Source organism: Triturus cristatus, chromosome 1_1, assembly GCF_964204655.1.
Source record: "Triturus cristatus chromosome 1_1, aTriCri1.1, whole genome shotgun sequence".
NCBI classification, from domain to species: Eukaryota; Metazoa; Chordata; class Amphibia; order Caudata; family Salamandridae; genus Triturus; species Triturus cristatus.
In genome coordinates this window covers 349,055,720-349,078,321 of record NC_140579.1, presented here as the reverse complement: position 1 = coordinate 349,078,321, position 22,602 = coordinate 349,055,720, and positions in this window count along the sequence as shown.

Genomic DNA, 22,602 nt, shown 5'->3' with positions numbered 1-22,602 from the left:
AGTTTTGGAAATTTAAAATATTCCTCTAAAATAAGCCAAACTACTAATTCCGATTTACTCACATGTCATCAGGAGACAACTCAGTGCTGCATCTTTTAGCCCAGCACAGACCCTGAACAGAAATTCTAAGCGTACTTACCAGTAGCTTGTATTTCCTTCCTTAGGAATCCATTGTGTGGTTTTCAGCAGAAAAGTTTTGAAGTGTGGAGTTTTGGAACTAACAAATATTCCTCTAAAATCAGCTGAATTCTGAATTCAGATTTACTCTCCTGTTATCAGGAGAGAACCCAGTGCTGCATCTTTTAGCCCAGCACTGACCCTGAAAAGTAATTCTAGGCGTACTTACCAGTAGCTTGTATTTCCTTCAATAGGAATCCATTGTGTGGTTTTCAGCAGAAAAGTTTCGAAGTGTGGAGTTTTGGAACTAACAAATATTCCTCTAAAATCAGCTGAACTACGAATTCCAATTTACTCACCTGTTATCAGGAGAGAACCCAGTGCTGCATCTTTTAGCCCAGCACTGACCCTGAAAAGTAATTCTAGGCGTACTTACCAGTAGCTTGTATTTCTTTCCATAGGAATCCATTGTGTGGTTTTCAGCAGAAAAGTATCTAAGTGTGGAGTTTTGGAGCTTACAAATATTCCTCTAAAATCAGCTGAACTACGAATTGCGATTTACTCAAATGTTATCAGGAGAGACCTCAGTGCTGAATCTTTAAGGCCAGTACTGATCCTGAAAAGTAATTCTAACCGTACTTACCAGTAACTTGTATTTCCTTCCATAGGCTTACATTGACTGGTTTCACTTGGAAATTCTTCTAAGTGTGGAGTTTTGGAACTTTAAAATATTCCTCTAAAATAAGCCAAACTACGAATTCCGATTTACTCACATGTCATCAGGAGACATCTCAGTGCTGCATCTTTTAGCCCAGCACTGACCCTGAAAAGAAATTCTAAGCGTACTTACCAGTAACTTGTACTTCCTTCCTTAGGAATCCATTCTGTGGTTTTCAGCAGAAAAGTTTCGAAGTGTGGAGTTTTGGAACTAACAAATATTCCTCTAAAATCAGCTGAATTCTGAATTCCGATTTACTCTCCTGTTATCAGGACAGAACCCAGTGCTGCATCCTTTAGCCCAGCACTGACCCTGAAAAGTAATTCTAGGCGTACTTACCAGTAGCTTGTATTTCCTTCAATAGGAATCCATTGTGTGGTTTTCAGCAGAAAAGTTTTGAAGTGTGGAGTTTTGGAACTAACAAATATTCCTCTAAAATCAGCTGAACTACAAATTCCAATTTACTCACCTGTTATCAGGAGAGAACGCAGTGCTGCATCTTTTAGCCCAGCACTGACCCTGAAAAGTAATTCTAAGCGTACTTACCAATAACTTGTATTTCCTTCCTTAGGAATCCATTGTATGGTTTTCAGCAGAGAAGTTTCTAAGTATGGAGTTTTGGAACTTACAAATATTCCTTTTAAATCAGCCAAACTACGAATTCTGATTTACCAACCAGTTATCAAGAGAGAACACAGTGCTGCATCTTGTAGCCCAGCACTGACCCTGAAAAGTAATTCTAAGCGTACTTACCAGTAACTTTTATTTCTTTCCATAGGAATCCATTGTGTGGTTTTCAGCAGAAAAGTTTCTAAGTGTGGAGTTTTGGAACTTACAAATATTCCTCTAAAATCAGCCGAACTACGAATTTCGATTTACTCACCTGTTATCAGGAGAGACCTCAGTGATGAATCTTTAAGGCCAGTACTGATCCTGAAAAGGAATTGTAACCGTGCTTACCAGTAACTTGAATTTCCTTCCATAGGCTAACATTGACTGGTTTCACTTGGAAATTCTTCTCAGTGTGGAGGTTTGGAACTCTAAAATATTCCTCTAAAATCAGCCGAACTACAAATTCCGATTTACTCAAATGTTATCAGGAGAGACCTCAGTGCTGAATCTTTAAGGCCAGTACTGACCCTGAAAAGTAATTCTAAGCGTACTTACCAGTAGCTTGTATTTCCTTCAATAGGAATCCATTGTGTGGTTTTCAGCAGAAAAGTATGAAAGTGTGGAGTTTTGGAACTTACAAATATTCCTCTAAAATCAGCCTAAATACTAATTCCGATTTACTCATCTGTTATCAGGAGAGATCCCAGTGCTACATCTTTTGGCCCAGCACTGACCCTGAAAAGTAATTCTAAGCGTACTTACCAGTAACTTGTATTTCCTTCCGTAGGAATCCATTGTGTGGTTTTCAGCAGAAAAGTTTCGAAGTGTGGAGTTTTGGTACTTACAAATATTCCTTTCAAATAAGCCAAACTACGAATTCCGATTTACTCACATGTCATCAGGAGACAACTCAGTGCTGCATCTTTTGGCCCAGCACTGACCCTGAAAAGTAATTCTAAGAATAGTTACCAGTAACTTGTATTTCCTTCCATAGGAATCCATTGTGTGGTTTTTAGCAGAGAAGTTTCGAAGTGTGGAGTTTTGGTACTTACAAATATTCCTTTAAAATAAGCCAAACTACGAATTCCGATGTACTCACATGTCATCAGGAGACAACTCAGTGCTGCATCTTTTAGCCCAGCACTGACCCTGAAAAGAAATTCTAAGCGTACTTACCAGTAAATTGTATTTCTTTCCATAGGAATCCATTGTGTGGTTTTCAGCAGAAAAGTTTCTAAGTGTGGAGTTTTGGAACGTACAAATATTCCTCTAAAATCAGCCGAACTACGAATTTCGATTTACTCACCTGTTATCAGGAGAGACCTCAGTGCTGAATCTTTAAGGCCAGTACTGATCCTGAAAAGTAATTGTAACCGTGTTTACCAGTAACTTGAATTTCCTTCCATAGGCTAACATTGACTGGTTTCACGTGGAAATTCTACTCAGTGTGGAGGTTTGGAACTCTAAAATATTCCTCTAAAATCAGCCGAACTACAAATTCCGATTTACTCAAATGTTATCAGGAGAGACCTCAGTGCTTAATCTTTAAGGCCAGTACTGACCCTGAAATGTAATTCTAAGCGTACTTACCAGTAGCTTGTATTTCCTTCAATAGGAATCCATTGTGTGGTTTTCAGCAGAAAAGTATGAAAGTGTGGAGTTTTGGAACTTACAAATATTCCTCTAAAATCAGCCGAACTACGAATTCCGATTTACTCATCTGTTATCAGGAGAGATCCCAGTGCTACATCTTTTAGCCCAGCACTGACCCTGAAAAGTAATTCTAAGCATACTTACCAGTAACTTGTATTTCCTTCCATAGGAATCCATTGTGTGGTTTTCAGCAGAGAAGTTACGAAGTGTGGAGTTTTGGAACTTACAAATATTCCTCTAAAATCAGACGAACTACGAATTCCGATTTACTCACCTGTTATCAGGAGAGAACTCAGTGCTGCATCTTTTAGCCCAGCACTGACCCTGAAAAGTAATTCTAAGCGTACTTACCAATAACTTGTATTTCCTTCCATAGGAATCCATTGTATGGTTTTCAGCAGAGAAGTTTCTAAGTGTGGAGTTTTGGAACTTACAAATATTCCTCTAAAATCAGCCAAACTACGAATTCTGATTTACTAACCTGTTATCAAGAGAGAACACAGTGCTGCATCTTGTAGCCCAGCACTGACCCTGAAAAGTAATTCTAAGCGTACTTACCAGTAACTTGTATTTCTTTCTATAGGAATCCATTGTGTGGTTTTCAGCAGAAAAGTTTCTAAGTGTGGAGTGTTGAAACTTACAAATATTCCTCTAAAATCAGACGAACTACGAATTCCGATTTACTCACATGTTATCAGGAGAGAACTCAGTGCTGCATCTTTTAGCCCAGCATTGACCCTGAAAATTAATTCTAAGCGTACTTACCAGTAGCTTGTATTTCCTTCCATAGGAATCCATTGTGTGGTTTTCAGCAGAAAAGTTTCTAAGTGTGGAGTTTTGGAACTTACAAATATTCCTCTAAAATCAGCCGAACTACGAATTTCGATTTACTCACCTGTTATCAGGAGAGACCTCAGTGCTGAATCTTTAAGGCCAGTACTGATCCTGAAAAGTAATTGTAACCGTACTTACCAGTAACTTGCATTTCCTTCCATAGGCTAACATTGACTGGTTTCACTTGGAAATTCTTCTCAGTGTGGAGGTTTGGAACTCTAAAATATTCCTCTAAAATCAGCCATACTACGAATTCCGATTTACTGAAATGTTATCAGGAGAGACCTCAGTGCTGAATCTTTAAGGCCAATACTGATCCTGAAAAGTAATTCTAACCGTACTTACCAGTAACTTGTCAACCAGTCAATGTAAGCCTATGGAAGGAAATACAAGTTACTGGTAAGTACGGTTAGAATTACTTTTCAGGATCAGTACTGGCCTTAAAGATTCAGCACTGAGGTCTCTCCTGATAACAGGTGAGTAAATCGAAATTCGTAGTTCGGCTGATTTTAGAGGAATATTTGTAAGTTCCAAAACTCCACACTTAGAAACTTTTCTGCTGAAAACCACACAATGGATTCCTATGGAAGGAAATACAAGCTACTGGTAAGTGCGCTTAGAATTACTTTTCAGGGTCAGTGCTGGGCTACAAGATGCAGCACTGTGTTCTTTCTTGATAACAGGTTAGTAAATCGGAATTCGTAGTTCGTCTGATTTTAGAGGAATATTTGTAAGTTCCAACACTCCACACTTAGAAATTTTTCTGCTGAAAACCACACAATGGATTCCTATGGAAAGAAATACAAGTTATTGGTAAGTAAGCTTAGAATCACTTTTCAGGGTCAGTGCTGGGCTACAAGATGCAGCACTGTGTTCTCTCTTGATAACAGGTTAGTAAATCAGAATTCGTAGTTTGGCTGATTTTAAAGGAATATTTGTAAGTTCCAAAACTCCACACTTAGAAACTTCTCTGCTGAAAACCATACAATGGATTCCTATGGAAGGAAATACAAGTTATTGGTAAGTACGCTTAGAATTACTTTTCAGGGTCAGTGCTGGGCTAAAAGATGCAGCACTGAGTTCTCTCCTGATAACAGGTGAGTAAATTGGAATTCGTAGTTCAGCTGATTTTAGAGGAATATTTGTTAGTTCCAAAACTCCACACTTCGAAACTTTTCTGCTGAAAACCACACAATGGATTCCTATTCAAGGAAATACAAGCTACTGGTAAGTACGCCTAGAATTACTTTTCAGGGTCAGTGCTGGGCTAAAAGATGCAGCACTGGGTTCTCTCCTGATAACAGGAGAGTAAATCTGAATTCAGAATTCAGCTGATTTTAGAGGAACATTTGTTAGTTCCAAAACTTCACACTTCAAAACTTTTCTGCTTTAAACCACACAATGGATTCCTAAGGAAGGAAATACAAGTTACTGGTAAGTACGCTTAGAATTTCTGTTCAGGGCTCACATGTCATCAGGAGACATCTCAGTGCAGCATCTTTTAGCCCAGCACTGACCCTGAAAAGAAATTCTAAGCGTACTTACCAGTAACTTGTACTTCCTTCCTTAGGAATCCATTGTGTGGTTTTCAGCAGAAAAGTTTCGAAGTGTGGAGTTTTGGAACTAACAAATATTCCTCTAAAATCAGCTGAATTCTGAATTCCGATTTACTCTCCTGTTATCAGGACAGAACCCAGTGCTGCATCCTTTAGCCCAGCACTGACCCTGAAAAGTAATTCTAGGCGTACTTACCAGTAGCTTGTATTTCCTTCAATAGGAATCCATTGTGTGGTTTTCAGCAGAAAAGTATAAAAATGTGGAGTTTTGGAACTTACAAATATTCCTCTAAAATCAGCCTAAATACTAATTCCGATTTACTCATCTGTTATCAGGAGAGATCCCAGTGCTACATCTTTTAGCCCAGCACTGACCCTGAAAAGTAATTCTAAGCGTACTTACCAGTAACTTGTATTTCCTTCCGTAGGAATCCATTGTGTGGTTTTCAGCAGAAAAGTTTCGAAGTGTGGAGTTTTGGTACTTACAAATATTCCTTTAAAATAAGCCAAACTACGAATTCCGATTTACTCACATGTCATCAGGAGACAACTCAGTGCTGCATCTTTTGGCCCAGCACTGACCCTGAAAAGTAATTCTAAGAATAGTTACCAGTAACTTGTATTTCCTTCCATAAGAATCCATTGTGTGGTTTTTAGCAGAGAAGTTTCGAAGTGTGGAGTTTTGGTACTTACAAATATTCCTTTAAAATAAGCCAAACTACGAATTCCGATTTACTCACATGTCATCAGGAGACAACTCAGTGCTGCATCTTTTGGCCCAGCACTGACCCTGAAAAGTAATTCTAAGAATAGTTACCAGTAACTTGTATTTCCTTCCATAAGAATCCATTGTGTGGTTTTTAGCAGAGAAGTTTCGATGTGTGGAGTTTTGGTACTTACAAATTTTCCTCTAAAATCAGCCAAACTACGAATTCTGATTTACTTACCTGTTATCAAGAGAGAACCCAGTGCTGCATCCTTTAGCCCAGCACTGACCCTGAAAAGTAATTCTAGGCGTACTTACCAGTAGCTTGTATTTCCTTCAATAGGAATCCATTGTGTGGTTTTCAGCAGAAAAGTTTCGAAGTGTAAAGTTTTGGAACTAACAAATATTTCTCTAAAATCAGCTGAACTACGAATTCCAATTTACTCACCTGTTATCAGGAGAGAACTCAGTGCTGCATCTTTTAGCCCAGCACTGACCCTGAAAAGTAATTCTAAGCGTACTTACCAATAACTTGTATTTCCTTCCATAGGAATCCATTGTATGGTTTTCAGCAGAGAAGTTTCTAAGTGTGGAGTTTTGGAACTTACAAATATTCCTCTAAAATCAGCCAAACTACAAATTCTGATTTACTAACCTGTTATCAAGAGAGAACACAGTGCTGCATCTTGTAGCCCAGCACTGACCCTGAAAAGTAATTCTAAGCGTACTTACCAGTAACTTGTATTTCCTTCCGTAGGAATCCATTGTGTGGTTTTCAGCAGAAAAGTTTCGAAGTGTGGAGTTTTGGTACTTACAAATATTCCTTTAAAATAAGCCAAACTACGAATTCCGATTTACTCACATGTCATCAGGAGACAACTCAGTGCTGCATCTTTTAGCCCAGCACTGACCCTGAAAAGAAATTCTAAGCGTACTTACCAGTAACTTGTATTTCCTTCCTTAGGAATCCATTGTGTGGTTTTCAGCAGAAAAGTTTCGAAGTGTGGAGTTTTGGAACTAACAAATATTCCTCTAAAATCAGCTGAATTCCGAATTCCGATTTACTCTCCTGTTATCAGGAGAGATCCCAGTGCTACATCGTTTAGCCCAGCACTGACCCTGAAAAGTAATTCTAAGCATACTTACCAGTAACTTGTATTTCCTTCCGTAGGAATCCATTGTGTGGTTTTCAGCAGAAATGTTTCTAAGTGTGGAGTTTTGGAACTTACAAATATTCCTCTCAAATCATCCGAACTACGAATTTCGATTTACTCACCTGTTATCAGGAGAGACCTCAGTGCTGAATCTTTAAGGCCAGTACTGATCCTGAAAAGTAATTGTAACCGTACTTACCCGTAACTTGAATTTCCTTCCATAGGCTAACATTGACTGGTTTCACTTGGAAATTCTTCTCAGTGTGGAGGTTTGGAACTCTAAAATATTCCTCTAAAATCAGCCGAACTACGAATTCCGATTTACTCAAATGTTATCAGGAGAGACCTCAGTGCTGAATCTTTAAGGCCAGTACTGATCCTGAAAACGAATTCTAACCGTACTTACCAGTAACTTGTATTTCCTTCCATAGGAATCCATTGTGTGGTTTTCAGCAGAGAAGTTTCAAAGTGTGGAGTTTTGGTACTTACAAATATTCCTCTAAAATAAGCCAAACTACGAATTCCGATTTACTCACCTGTTATCAGGAGAGATCCCAGAGCTGCATCTTTTAGCCCAGCACTGTCCCTGAAAAGTAATTCGAAGCGTACTTACAAGTAACTTGTATTTCCTTCCATAGGAATCCATTGTGTGGTTTTCAGCAGAAAAGTATCTAAGTGTGGAGTTTTGGAGCTTACAAATATTCCTCTAAAATCAGCTGAACTACGAATTCCGATTTACTCAAATGTTATCAGGAGAGACCTCAGTGCTGAATCTTTAAGGCCAGTACTGATCCTGAAAAGTAATTCTAACCGTACTTACCAGTAACTTGTATTTCCTTCCATAGGCTTACATTGACTGGTTTCACTTGGAAATTCTTCTAAGTGTGGAGTTTTGGAACTTTAAAATATTCCTCTAAAATAAGCCACACTACGAATTCCGATTTACTCACATGTCATCAGGAGACATCTCAGTGCAGCATCTTTTAGCCCAGCACTGACCCTGAAAAGAAATTCTAAGCGTACTTACCAGTAACTTGTACTTCCTTCCTTAGGAATCCATTGTGTGGTTTTCAGCAGAAAAGTTTCAAAGTGTGGAGTTTTGGAACTAACAAATATTCCTCTAAAATCAGCTGAATTCTGAATTCCGATTTACTCTCCTGTTATCAGGACAGAACCCAGTGCTGCATCCTTTAGCCCAGCACTGACCCTGAAAAGTAATTCTAGGCGTACTTACCAGTAGCTTGTATTTCCTTCAATAGGAATCCATTGTGTGGTTTTCAGCAGAAAAGTTTTGAAGTGTGGAGTTTTGGAACTAACAAATATTCCTCTAAAATCAGCTGAACTACAAATTCCAATTTACTCACCTGTTATCAGGAGAGAACGCAGTGCTGCATCTTTTAGCCCAGCACTGACCCTGAAAAGTAATTCTAAGCGTACTTACCAATAACTTGTATTTCCTTCCATAGGAATCCATTGTATGGTTTTCAGCAGAGAAGTTTCTAAGTGTGGAGTTTTGGAACTTACAAATATTCCTTTTAAATCAGCCAAACTACGAATTCTGATTTACTAACCAGTTATCAAGAGAGAACACAGTGCTGCATCTTGTAGCCCAGCACTGACCCTGAAAAGTAATTCTAAGCGTACTTACCAGTAACTTTTATTTCTTTCCATAGGAATCCATTGTGTGGTTTTCAGCAGAAAAGTTTCTAAGTGTGGAGTTTTGGAACTTACAAATATTCCTCTAAAATCAGCCGAACTACGAATTTCGATTTACTCACCTGTTATCAGGAGAGACCTCAGTGCTGAATCTTTAAGGCCAGTACTGATCCTGAAAAGGAATTGTAACCGTGCTTACCAGTAACTTGAATTTCCTTCCATAGGCTAACATTGACTGGTTTCACTTGGAAATTCTTCTCAGTGTGGAGGTTTGGAACTCTAAAATATTCCTCTAAAATCAGCCGAACTACACATTCCGATTTACTCAAATGTTATCAGGAGAGACCTCAGTGCTGAATCTTTAAGGCCAGTACTGACCCTGAAAAGTAATTCTAAGCGTACTTACCAGTAGCTTGTATTTCCTTCAATAGGAATCCATTGTGTGGTTTTCAGCAGAAAAGTATGAAAGTGTGGAGTTTTGGAACTTACAAATATTCCTCTAAAATCAGCCTAAATACTAATTCCGATTTACTCATCTGTTATCAGGAGAGATCCCAGTGCTACATCTTTTAGCCCAGCACTGACCCTGAAAAGTAATTCTAAGCGTACTTACCAGTAACTTGTATTTCCTTCCGTAGGAATCCATTGTGTGGTTTTCAGCAGAAAAGTTTCGAAGTGTGGAGTTTTGGTACTTACAAATATTCCTTTAAAATAAGCCAAACTACGAATTCCGATTTACTCACATGTCATCAGGAGACAACTCAGTGCTGCATCTTTTGGCCCAGCACTGACCCTGAAAAGTAATTCTAAGAATAGTTACCAGTAACTTGTATTTCCTTCCATAGGAATCCATTGTGTGGTTTTTAGCAGAGAAGTTTCGAAGTGTGGAGTTTTGGTACTTACAAATATTCCTTTAAAATAAGCCAAACTACGAATTCCGATTTACTCACATGTCATCAGGAGACAACTCAGTGCTGCATCTTTTAGCCCAGCACTGACCCTGAAAAGAAATTCTAAGCGTACTTACCAGTAACTTGTATTTCTTTCCATAGGAATCCATTGTGTGGTTTTCAGCAGAAAAGTTTCTAAGTGTGGAGTTTTGGAACTTACAAATATTCCTTTAAAATCAGCCGAACTACGAATTTCGATTTACTCACCTGTTATCAGGAGAGACCTCAGTGCTGAATCTTTAAGGCCAGTACTGATCCTGAAAAGTAATTGTAACCGTGTTTACCAGTAACTTGAATTTCCTTCCATAGGCTAACATTGACTGGTTTCACGTGGAAATTCTTCTCAGTGTGGAGGTTTGGAACTCTAAAATATTCCTCTAAAATCAGCCGAACTACAAATTCCGATTTACTCAAATGTTATCAGGAGAGACCTCAGTGCTGAATCTTTAAGGCCAGTACTGACCCTGAAATGTAATTCTAAGCGTACTTACCAGTAGCTTGTATTTCCTTCAATAGGAATCCATTGTGTGGTTTTCAGCAGAAAAGTATGAAAGTGTGGAGTTTTGGAACTTACAAATATTCCTCTAAAATCAGCCGAACTACGAATTCCGATTTACTCATCTGTTATCAGGAGAGATCCCAGTGCTACATCTTTTAGCCCAGCACTGACCCTGAAAAGTAATTCTAAGCATACTTACCAGTAACTTGTATTTCCTTCCATAGGAATCCATTGTGTGGTTTTCAGCAGAGAAGTTACGAAGTGTGGAGTTTTGGAACTTACAAATATTCCTCTAAAATCAGACGAACTACGAATTCCGATTTACTCACCTGTTATCAGGAGAGAACTCAGTGCTGCATCTTTTAGCCCAGCACTGACCCTGAAAAGTAATTCTAAGCGTACTTACCAATAACTTGTATTTCCTTCCATAGGAATCCATTGTATGGTTTTCAGTAGAGAAGTTTCTAAGTGTGGAGTTTTGGAACTTACAAATATTCCTCTAAAATCAGCCAAACTACGAAATCTGATTTACTAACCTGTTATCAAGAGAGAACACAGTGCTGCATCTTGTAGCCCAGCACTGACCCTGAAAAGTAATTCTAAGCGTACTTACCAGTAACTTGTATTTCTTTCCATAGGAATCCATTGTGTGGTTTTCAGCAGAAAAGTTTCTAAGTGTGGAGTGTTGGAACTTACAAATATTCCTCTAAAATCAGACGAACTACGAATTCCGATTTACTCACATGTTATCAGGAGAGAACTCAGTGCTGCATCTTTTAGCCCAGCACTGACCCTGAAAATTAATTCTAAGCGTACTTACCAGTAGCTTGTATTTCCTTCCATAGGAATCCATTGTGTGGTTTTCAGCAGAAAAGTTTCTAAGTGTGGAGTTTTGGAACTTACACATATTCCTCTAAAATCAGCCGAACTACGAATTCCGATTTACTCACCTGTTATCAGGAGAGACCTCAGTGCTGAATCTTTAAGGCCAGTACTGATCCTGAAAAGTAATTGTACCCGTACTTACCAGTAACTTAAATTTCCTTCCATAGGCTAACATTGACTGTTTTCACTTGGAAATTCTTCTCAGTGTGGAGGTTTGGAACTTTAAAATATTGCTCTAAAATCAGCCGGACTAGGAATTCTGATTTACTCACCTGTTATCAGGAGAGACCTCAGTGCTGAATCTTTAAGGCCAGTACTGTTCCTTAAAAATAATTCTAACCGTACTTACCAGTAACTTGAATTTCCTTCCATAGGCTAACATTGACTGGTTTCACTTGGAAATTCTTCTCAGTGTGGAGGTTTGGAACTCTAAAATATTCCTCTAAAATCAGCCGAACTACGAATTCCGATTTACTCAAATGTTATCAGGAGAGACCTCAGTGCTGAATCTTTAAGGCCAGTACTGATCCTGAAAAGTAATTCTAACCGTACTTACCAGTAACTTGTATTTCCTTCCATAGGCTTACATTGACTGGTTTCACTTGGAAATTCTTCTAAGTGTGGAGTTTTGGAACTTTAATATATTCCTCTAAAATCAGCCAAACTACGAATTCCGATTTACTCACATGTCATCAGGAGACAACTCAGTGCTGCATCTTTTAGCCCAGCACTGACCCTGAACAGAAATTCTAAGCGTACTTACCAGTAACTTGTATTTCCTTCCTTAGGAATCCATTGTGTGGTTTTCAGCAGAAAAGTTTCGAAGTGTGAAGTTTTGGAACTAACAAATATTCCTCTAAAATCAGCTGAATTCTGAATTTAGATTTACTCTCCTGTTATCAGGAGAGAAACTAGTGTTGCATCTTTTAGCCCAGCACTGACCCTGAAAAGTAATTCTAGGCGTACTTACCAGTAGCTTGTATTTCCTTCAATAGGAATCCGTTGTGTGGTTTTCAGCAGGAAAGTATGAAAGTGTGGAGTTTTGGAACTTACAAATATTCCTCTAAAATCAGCCGAACTACGAATTCCGATTTACTCATCTGTTATCAGGAGAGATCCCAGTGCTACATCGTTTAGCCCAGCACTGACCCTGAAAAGTAATTCTAAGCATACTTACCAGTAACTTGTATTTCCTTCCATAGGAATCCATTGTGTGGTTTTCAGCAGAGAAGTTTCGAAGTGTGGTGTTTTGGAACTTACAAATATTCCTCTAAAATCAGACGAACTACGAATTCCGATTTACTCAAATGTTATCAGGAGAGACCTCAGTGCTGAATCTTTAAGGCCAGTACTGATCCTGAAAAGTAATTCTAACCGTACTTACCAGTAACTTGTATTTCCTTCCTTAGGAATCCATTGTGTGGTTTTCAGCAGAAAAGTTTCGAAGTGTGAAGTTTTGGAACTAACAAATATTCCTCTAAAATCAGCTGAATTCTGAATTTAGATTTACTCTCCTGTTATCAGGAGAGAACCCAGTGCTGCATCTTTTAGCCCAGCACTGACCCTGAAAAGTAATCCTATGCGTACTTACCAGTAACTTGTATTTCCTTCCCTAGTAATCCATTGTGTGGTTTTCAGCAGAGAAGTTTTGAAGTGTGGAGTTTTGGTACTTACAAATATTCCTCTAAAATAATCCAAACTACGAATTCCGATTTACTCACCTGTTATCAGGAGAGATCCCAGAGCTGCATCTTTTAGCCCAGCACTGACCCTGAAAAGTAATTCGAAGCGTACTTACAAGTAACTTGTATTTCCTTCCATAGGAATCCATTGTGTGGTTTTCAGCAGAAAAGTATCTAAGTGTGGAGTTTTGGAACTTACAAATATTCCTCTAAAATCAGCCGAACTACGAATTCCGATTTACTCAAATGTTATCAGGAGAGACCTCAGTGCTGAATCTTTAAGGGCAGTACTGATCCTGAAAAGTAATTGTAACCGTACTTACCCGTAACTTGAATTTCCTTCCATATGCTAACATTGACTGGTTTCACTTGGAAATTCTTCTCAGTGTGGAGGTTTGGAACTCTAAAATATTCCTCTAAAATCAGCCGAACTACAAATTCCGATTTACTCAAATGTTATCAGGAGAGACCTCAGTCCTGAATATTTAAGGCCAGTACTGATCCTGAAAACTAATTCTAACCGTACTTACCAGTAACTTGTATTTCCTTCCATAGGAATCCATTGTGTGGTTTTCAGCAGAGAAGTTTCAAAGTGTGGAGTTTTGGTACTTACAAATATTCCTCTAAAATAAGCCAAACTACGAATTCCAATTTACTAACCTGTTATCAGGAGAGATCCCAGAGCTGCATCTTTTAGCCCAGCACTGACCCTGAAAAGTAATTTGAAGCGTACTTACAAGTAACTTGTATTTCCTTCCATAGGAATCCATTGTGTGGTTTTCAGCAGAAAGTATCTAAGTGTGGAGTTTTGGAGCTTACAAATATTCCTCTAAAATCAGCCGAACTACGAATTCTGATTTACTCAAATGTTATCAGGAGAGACCTCAGTGCTGAATCTTTAAGGCCAGTACTGATCCTGAAAAGTAATTCTAGCCGTACTTACCAGTAACTTGTATTTCCTTCCTTAGGAATCCATTGTGTGGTTTTCAGCAGAAAAGTTTCGAAGTGTGGAGTTTTGGAACTAACAAATATTCCTCTAAAATCAGCTGAACTACGAATTCCAATTTACTCACCTGTTATCAGGAGAGAACTCAGTGCTGCATCTTTTAGCCCAGCACTGACCCTGAAAAGTAATTCTAAGCGTACTTACCAATAACTTGTATTTCCTTCCATAGGAATCCATTGTATGGTTTTCAGCAGAGAAGTTTCTAAGTGTGGAGTTTTGGAACTTACAAATATTCCTTTAAAATCAGCCAAACTACGAATTCTGATTTACTAACCTGTTATCAAGAGAGAACACAGTGCTGCATCTTGTAGCCCAGCACTAACCCTGAAAAGTAATTCTAAGCGTACTTACCAGTAACTTGTATTTCTTTCCATAGGAATCCATTGTGTGGTTTTCAGCAGAAAAGTTTCTAAGTGTGGAGTTTTGGAACTTACAAATATTCCTCTAAAATCAGCCAAACTACGAATTTCGATTTACTCACCTGTTATCAGGAGAGACCTCAGTGCTGAATCTTTAAGGCCAGTACTGATCCTGAAAAGTAATTGTAACCGTGCTTACCAGTAACTTGAATTTCCTTCCATAGGTTAACATTGACTGGTTTCACTTGGAAATTCTTCTCAGTGTGGAGGTTTGGAACTCTAAAATATTCCTCTAAAATCAGCCGAACTACAAATTCCGATTTACTCAAATGTTATCAGGAGAGACCTCAGTGCTGAATCTTTAAGGCCAGTACTGACCCTGAAAAGTATTGCTAACCGTACTTACCAGTAACTTGTATTTCCTTCCATAGGCTTACATTGACTGGTTTCACTTGGAAATACTTCTAAGTGTGGAGTTTTGGAAATTTAAAATATTCCTCTAAAATAAGCCAAACTACGAATTCCGATTTACTCACATGTCATCAGGAGACAACTCAGTGCTGCATCTTTTAGCCCAGCACAGACCCTGAACAGAAATTCTAAGCGTACTTACCAGTAACTTGTATTTCCTTCCTTAGGAATCCATTGTGTGGTTTTCAGCAGAAAAGTTTTGAAGTGTGGAGTTTTGGAACTAACAAATATTCCTCTAAAATTAGCTGAATTCTGAATTCAGATTTACTCTCCTGTTATCAGGAGAGAACCCAGTGCTGCATCTTTTAGCCCAGCACTGACCCTGAAAAGTAATTCTAGGCGTACTTACCAGTAGCTTGTATTTCCTTCAATAGGAATCCATTGTGTGGTTTTCAGCAGAAAAGTTTCGAAGTGTGGAGTTTTGGAACTAACAAATATTCCTCTAAAATCAGCTGAACTACGAATTCTAATTTACTCACCTGTTATCAGGAGAGAACTCAGTGCTGCATCTTTTAGCCCAGCACTGACCCTGAAAAGTAATTCTAAGCGTACTTACCAATAACTTGTATTTCCTTCCATAGGAATCCATTGTATGGTTTTCAGTAGAGAAGTTTCTAAGTGTGGAGTTTTGGAACTTACAAATATTCCTTTAAAATCAGCCAAACTACGAATTCTGATTTACTAACCTGTTATCAAGAGAGAACACAGTGCTGCATCTTGTAGCCCAGCACTGATCCTGAAAAGTAATTCTAAGCGTACTTACCAGTAACTTGTATTTCTTTCCATAGGAATCCATTGTGTGGTTTTCAGCAGAAAAGTTTCTAAGTGTGGAGTTTTGGAACTTTAAAATATTCCTCTAAAATCAGCCGAACTACGAATTTCGATTTACTCACCTGTTATCAGGAGAGTCCTCAGTGCTGAATCTTTAAGGCCAGTACTGATCCTGAAAAGTAATTGTAACCGTGCTTACCAGTAACTTGAATTTCCTTCCATAGGCTAACATTGACTGGTTTCACTTGGAAATTCTTCTCAGTGTGGAGGTTTGGAACTCTAAAATATTCCTCTAAAATCAGCCAAACTACAAATTCCAATTTACTCAAATGTTATCAGGAGAGACCTCAGTGCTGAATCTTTAAGGCCAGTACTGACCCTGAAAAGTAATTCTAAGCGTACTTACCAGTAGCTTGTATTTCCTTCAATAGGAATCCATTGTGTGGTTTTCAGCAGAAAAGTATGAAAGTGTGGAGTTTTGGAACTTACAAATATTCCTCTAAAATCAGCCAAACTACGAATTCCGATTTACTCATCTGTTATCAGGAGAGATCCCAGTGCTACATCTTTTAGCCCGGCACTGACCCTGAAAAGTAATTCTAAGCATACTTACCAGTAACTTGTATTTCCTTCCATAGGAATCCATTGTGTGGTTTTCAGCAGAGAAGTTTCTAAGTGTGGAGTTTTGGAACTTACAAATATTCCTCTAAAATCAGCCAAACTACGAATTCTGATTTACTAACCTGTCATCAAGAGAGAACACAGTGCTGCATCTTATAGCCCAGCACTGACCCTGAAAAGTAATTCTACGCGTACTTACCAGTAACTTGTATTTCTTTCCATAGGAATCCATTGTGTGGTTTTCAGCAGAAAAATGTCTAAGTGTGGAGTGTTGGAACTTACAAATATTCCTCTAAAATCAGACGAACTACGAATTCCGATTTACTAACCTGTTATCAAGAGAGAACACAGTGCTGCATCTTGTAGCCCAGCACTGACCCTGAAAAGTAATTCTAAGCGCACTTACCAGTAGCTTGTATTTCCTTCCATAGGAATCCATTGTGTGGTTTTCAGCAGAAAAATTTCTAAGTGTGGAGTGTTGGAACTTACAAATATTCCTCTAAAATCAGACGAACTACGAATTCCGATTTACTAACCTGTTATCAAGAGAGAACACAGTGCTGCATCTTGTAGCCCAGCACTGACCCTGAAAAGTAATTCTAAGCGCACTTACCAGTAGCTTGTATTTCCTTCCATAGGAATCCATTGTGTGGTTTTCAGCAGAAAAGTTTCTAAGTGTGGAGTTTTGGAACTTACAAATATTCCTCTAAAATCAGCCGGACTACGAATTTCGATTTACTCACCTGTTATCAGGAGAGACCTCAGTGCTGAATCTTTAAGGCCAGTACTGATCCTGAAAAGTAATTGTAACCGTACTTACCCGTAACTTGAATTTCCTTCCATAGGCTAACATTGACTGGTTTCACTTGGAAATTCTTCTCAGTGTGGAGGTTTGGAACTCTAAAATATTCCTCTAAAATCAGCCGAACTACGAATTCCGATTTACTCAAATGTTATCAGGAGAGACCTCAGTGCTGAATCTTTAAGGCCAGTACTGATCCTGAAAACTAATTCTAACCGTACTTACCAGTAACTTGTATTTCCTTCCATAGGAATCCATTGTGTGGTTTTCAGCAGAGAAGATTCAAAGTGTGGAGTTTTGGTACTTACAAATATTCCTCTAAAATAAGCCAAACTACGAATTCCGATTTACTCACCTGTTATCAGGAGAGATCCCAGAGCTGCATCTTTTAGCCCAGCTCTGTCCCTGAAAAGTAATTCGAAGCGTACTTACAAGTAACTTGTATTTCCTTCCATAGGAATCCATTGTGTGGTTTTCAGCAGAAAAGTATCTAAGTGTGGAGTTTTGGAGCTTACAAATATTCCTCTAAAATCAGCTGAACTACGAATTCCGATTTACTCAAATGTTATCAGGAGAGACCTCAGTGCTGAATCTTTAAGGAAAGTACTGATCCTGAAAAGTAATTCTAACCGTACTTACCAGTAACTTGTATTTCCTTCCATAGGCTTACATTGACTGGTTTCACTTGGAAATTCTTCTAAGTGTGGAGTTTTGGAACTTTAAAATATTCCTCTAAAATAAGCCAAACTACGAATTCCGATTTACTCACATGTCATCAGGAGACATCTCAGTGCTGCATCTTTTAGCCCAGCACTGACCCTGAAAAGAAATTCTAAGTGTACTTACCAGTAACTTGTACTTCCTTCCTTAGGAATCCATTGTGTGGTTTTCAGCAGAAAAGTTTCGAAGTGTGGAGTTTTGGAACTAACAAATATTCCTCTAAAATCAGCTGAATTCTGATTTCCGATTTACTCTCCTGTTAACAGGAGAGAACCCAGTGCTGCATCCTTTAGCCCAGCACTGACCCTGAAAAGTAATTCTAGGCGTACTTACCAGTAGCTTGTATTTCCTTCAATAGGAATCCATTGTGTGGTTTTCAGCAGAAAAGTTTCGAAGTGTGGACTTTTGGAACTAACAAATATTCCTCTAAAATCAGCTGAACTACAAATTCCAATTTACTCACCTGTTATCAGGAGAGAACGCAGTGCTGCATCTTTTAGCCCAGCACTGACCCTGAAAAGTAATTCTAAGCGTACTTACCAATAACTTGTATTTCCTTCCATAGGAATCCATTGTATGGTTTTCAGCAGAGAAGTTTCTAAGTGTGGAGTTTTGGAACTTACAAATATTCCTTTTAAATCAGCCAAACTACGAATTCTGATTTACTAACCTGTTATCAAGAGAGAACACAGTGCTGCATCTTGTAGCCCAGCACTGACCCTGAAAAGTAATTCTAAGCGTTCTTACCAGTAACTTTTATTTCTTTCCATAGGAATCCATTGTGTGGTTTTCAGCAGAAAAGTTTCTAAGTGTGGAGTTTTGGAACTTACAAATATTCCTCTAAAATCAGCCGAACTACGAATTTCGATTTACTCACCTGTTATCAGGAGAGACCTCAGTGCTGAATCTTTAAGGCCAGTACTGATCCTGAAAAGTAATTGTAACCGTGCTTACCAGTAACTTGAATTTCCTTCCATAGGCTAACATTGACTGGTTTCACTTGGAAATTCTTCTCAGTGTGGAGGTTTGGAACTCTAAAATATTCCTCTAAAATCAGCCGAACTACAAATTCCGATTTACTCAAATGTTATCAGGAGAGACCTCAGTGCTGAATCTTTAAGGCCAGTACTGACCCTGAAAAGTAATTCTAAGCGTACTTACCAGTAGCTTGTATTTCCTTCAATAGGAATCCATTGTGTGGTTTTCAGCAGAAAAGTATAAAAATGTGGAGTTTTGGAACTTACAAATATTCCTCTAAAATCAGCCTAAATACTAATTCCGATTTACTCATCTGTTATCAGGAGAGATCCCAGTGCTACATCTTTTAGCCCAGCACTGACCCTGAAAAGTAATTCTAAGCGTACTTACCAGTAACTTGTATTTCCTTCCGTAGGAATCCATTGTGTGGTTTTCAGCAGAAAAGTTTCGAAGTGTGGAGTTTTGGTACTTACAAATATTCCTTTAAAATAAGCCAAACTACGAATTCCGATTTACTCACATGTCATCAGGAGACAACTCAGTGCTGCATCTTTTAGCCCAGCACTGACCCTGAAAAGAAATTCTAAGCGTACTTACCAGTAACTTGTATTTCCTTCCTTAGGAATCCATTGTGTGGTTTTCAGCAGAAAAGTTTCGAAGTGTGGAGTTTTGGAACTAACAAATATTCCTCTAAAATCAGCTGAATTCTGAATTCCGATTTACTCTCCTGTTATCAGGAGAGAACCCAGTGCTGCATCCTTTAGCCCAGCACTGACCCTGAAAAGTAATTCTAGGCGTACTTACCAGTAGCTTGTATTTCCTTCAATAGGAATCCATTGTGGGGTTTTCAGCAGAAAAGTTTCGAAGTGTGGAGTTTTGGAACTAACAAATATTCCTCTAAAATCAGCTGAACTACGAATTCCAATTTACTCACCTGTTATCAGGAGAGAACTCAGTGCTGCATCTTTTAGCCCAGCACTGACCCTGAAAAGTAATTCTAAGCGTACTTACCAATAACTTGTATTTCCTTCCATAGGAATCCATTGTATGGTTTTCAGCAGAGAAGTTTCTAAGTGTGGAGTTTTGGAACTAACAAATATTCCTCTAAAATCAGCTGAATTCCGAATTCCGATTTACTCTCCTGTTATCAGGAGAGAACCTAGTGCTGCATCTTTTCACCCAGCACTGACCCTGAAAAGTAATTCTAGGCGTACTTACCAGTAGCTTGTATTTCCTTCAATAGGAATCCGTTGTGTGGTTTTCAGCAGAAAAGTATGAAAGTGTGGAGTTTTGGAACTTACAAATATTCCTCTAAAATCAGCCGAACTACGAATTCCGATGTACTCATCTGTTATCAGGAGAGATCCCAGTGCTACATCGTTTAGCCCAGCACTGACCCTGAAAAGTAATTCTAAGCATACTTACCAGTAACTTGTATTTCCTTCCATAGGAATCCCTTGTTTGGTTTTCAGCAGAGAAGTTTCGAAGTGTGGTGTTTTGGAACTTACAAATATTTCTCTAAAATCAGACGAACTACGAATTCCGATTTACTCACCTGTTATCAGGAGAGAACACAGTGCTGCATCTTTTAGCCCAGCACTGACCCTGAAAATTAATTCTAAGCGTACTTACCAGTAGCTTGTATTTCCTTCCGTAGGAATCCATTGTGTGGTTTTCAGCAGAAAAGTTTCTAAGTGTGGAGTTTTGGAACTTACAAATATTCCTCTCAAATCAGCCGAACTACGAATTTCGATTTACTCACCTGTTATCAGGAGAGACCTCAGTGCTGAATCTTTAAGGCCAGTACTGATCCTGAAAAGTAATTGTAACCGTACTTACCCGTAACTTGAATTTCCTTCCATAGGCTAACATTGACTGGTTTCACTTGGAAATTCTTCTCAGTGTGGTGGTTTGGAACTCTAAAATATTCCTCTAAAATCAGCCGAACTACGAATTCCGATTTACTCAAATGTTATCAGGAGAGACCTCAGTGCTGAATCTTTAAGGCCAGTACTGATCCTGAAAACTAATTCTAACCGTACTTACCAGTAACTTGTATTTCCTTCCATAGGAATCCATTGTGTGGTTTGCAGCAGAGAAGTTTCAAAGTGTGGAGTTTTGGTACTTACAAATATTCTTCTAAAATAAGCCAAACTACGAATTCCGATTTACTCACCTGTTATCAGGAGAGGTCCCAGAGCTGCATCTTTTAGCCCAGCACTGACCCTGAAAAATAATTCGAAGCGTACTTACAAGTAACTTGTATTTCCTTCCATAGGAATCCATTGTGTGGTTTTCAGCAGAAAAGTATCTAAGTGTGGAGTTTTGGAGCTTACAAATATTCCTCTAAAATCAGCCGAACTACGAATTCCGATTTACTCAAATGTTATCAGGAGAGACCTCAGTGCTGAATCTTTAAGGCCAGTACTGATCCTGAAAAGTAATTCTAACCGTACTTACCAATAACTTGTATTTCCTTCCATAGGCTTACATTGACTGGTTTCACTTGGAAATTCTTCTAAGTGTGGAGTTTTGGAACTTTAAAATATTCCTCTAAAATAAGCCAAACTACGAATTCCGATTTACTCACATGTCATCAGGAGACAACTCAGTGCTGCATCTTTTAGCCCAGCACTGACCCTGAAAAGAAATTCTAAGCGTACTTACCAGTAACTTGTATTTCCTTCCTTAGGAATCCAGTGTGTGGTTTTCAGCAGAAAAGTTTCGAAGTGTGGAGTTTTGGAACTAACAAATATTCCTCTAAAATCAGCTGAATTCTGAATTCCGATTTACTCTCCTGTTATCAGGAGAGAACCCAGTGCTGCATCCTTTAGCCCAGCACTGACCCTGAAAAGTAATTCTAGGCGTACTTACCAGTAGCTTGTATTTCCTTCAATAGGAATCCATTGTGTGGTTTTCAGCAGAAAAGTTTCGAAGTGTGGAGTTTTGGAACTAACAAATATTCCTCTAAAATCAGCTGAACTACGAATACCAATTTACTCACCTGTTATCAGGAGGGAACTCAGTGCTGCATCTTTTAGCCCAGCACTGACCCTGAAAAGTAATTCTAAGCGTACTTACCAATAACTTGTATTTCCTTCCATAGGAATCCATTGTATGGTTTTCAGCAGAGAAGTTTCTAAGTGTGGAGTTTTGGAACTTACAAATATTTCTTTAAAATCAGCCAAACTACGAATTCTGATTTACTAACCTGTTATCAAGAGAGAACACAGTGCTGCATCTTGTAGCCCAGCACTGACCCTGAAAAGTAATTCTAAGCATACTTACCAGTAACTTTTATTTCCTTCCGTAGGAATCCATTGTGTGGTTTTCAGCAGAAAAGTTTCGAAGTGTGGAGTTTTGGTACTTACAAATATTCCTTTAAAATAAGCCAAACTACGAATTCCGATTTACTCACATGTCATCAGGAGACAACTCAGTGCTGCATCTTTTGGCCCAGCACTGACCCTGAAAAGTAATTCTAAGCATAGTTACCAGTAACTTGTATTTCCTTCCATAGGAATCCATTGTGTGGTTTTTAGCAGAGAAGTTTCGAAGTGTGGAGTTTTGGTACTTACAAATATTCCTTTAAAATAAGCCAAACTACGAATTCCGATTTACTCAAATGTTATCAGGAGAGACCTCAGTGCTGCATCTTTAAGGCCAGTACTAACCCTGAAAAGTAATTCTAAGCGTACTTACCAGTAGCTTGTATTTCCTTCCATAGGAATCCATTGTGTGGTTTTCAGCAGAAAAGTATGAAAGTGTGGAGTTTTGGAACTAACAAATATTCCTCTAAAATCAGCTGAACTACGAATTCCAATTTACTCACCTGTTATCAGGAGAGAACTC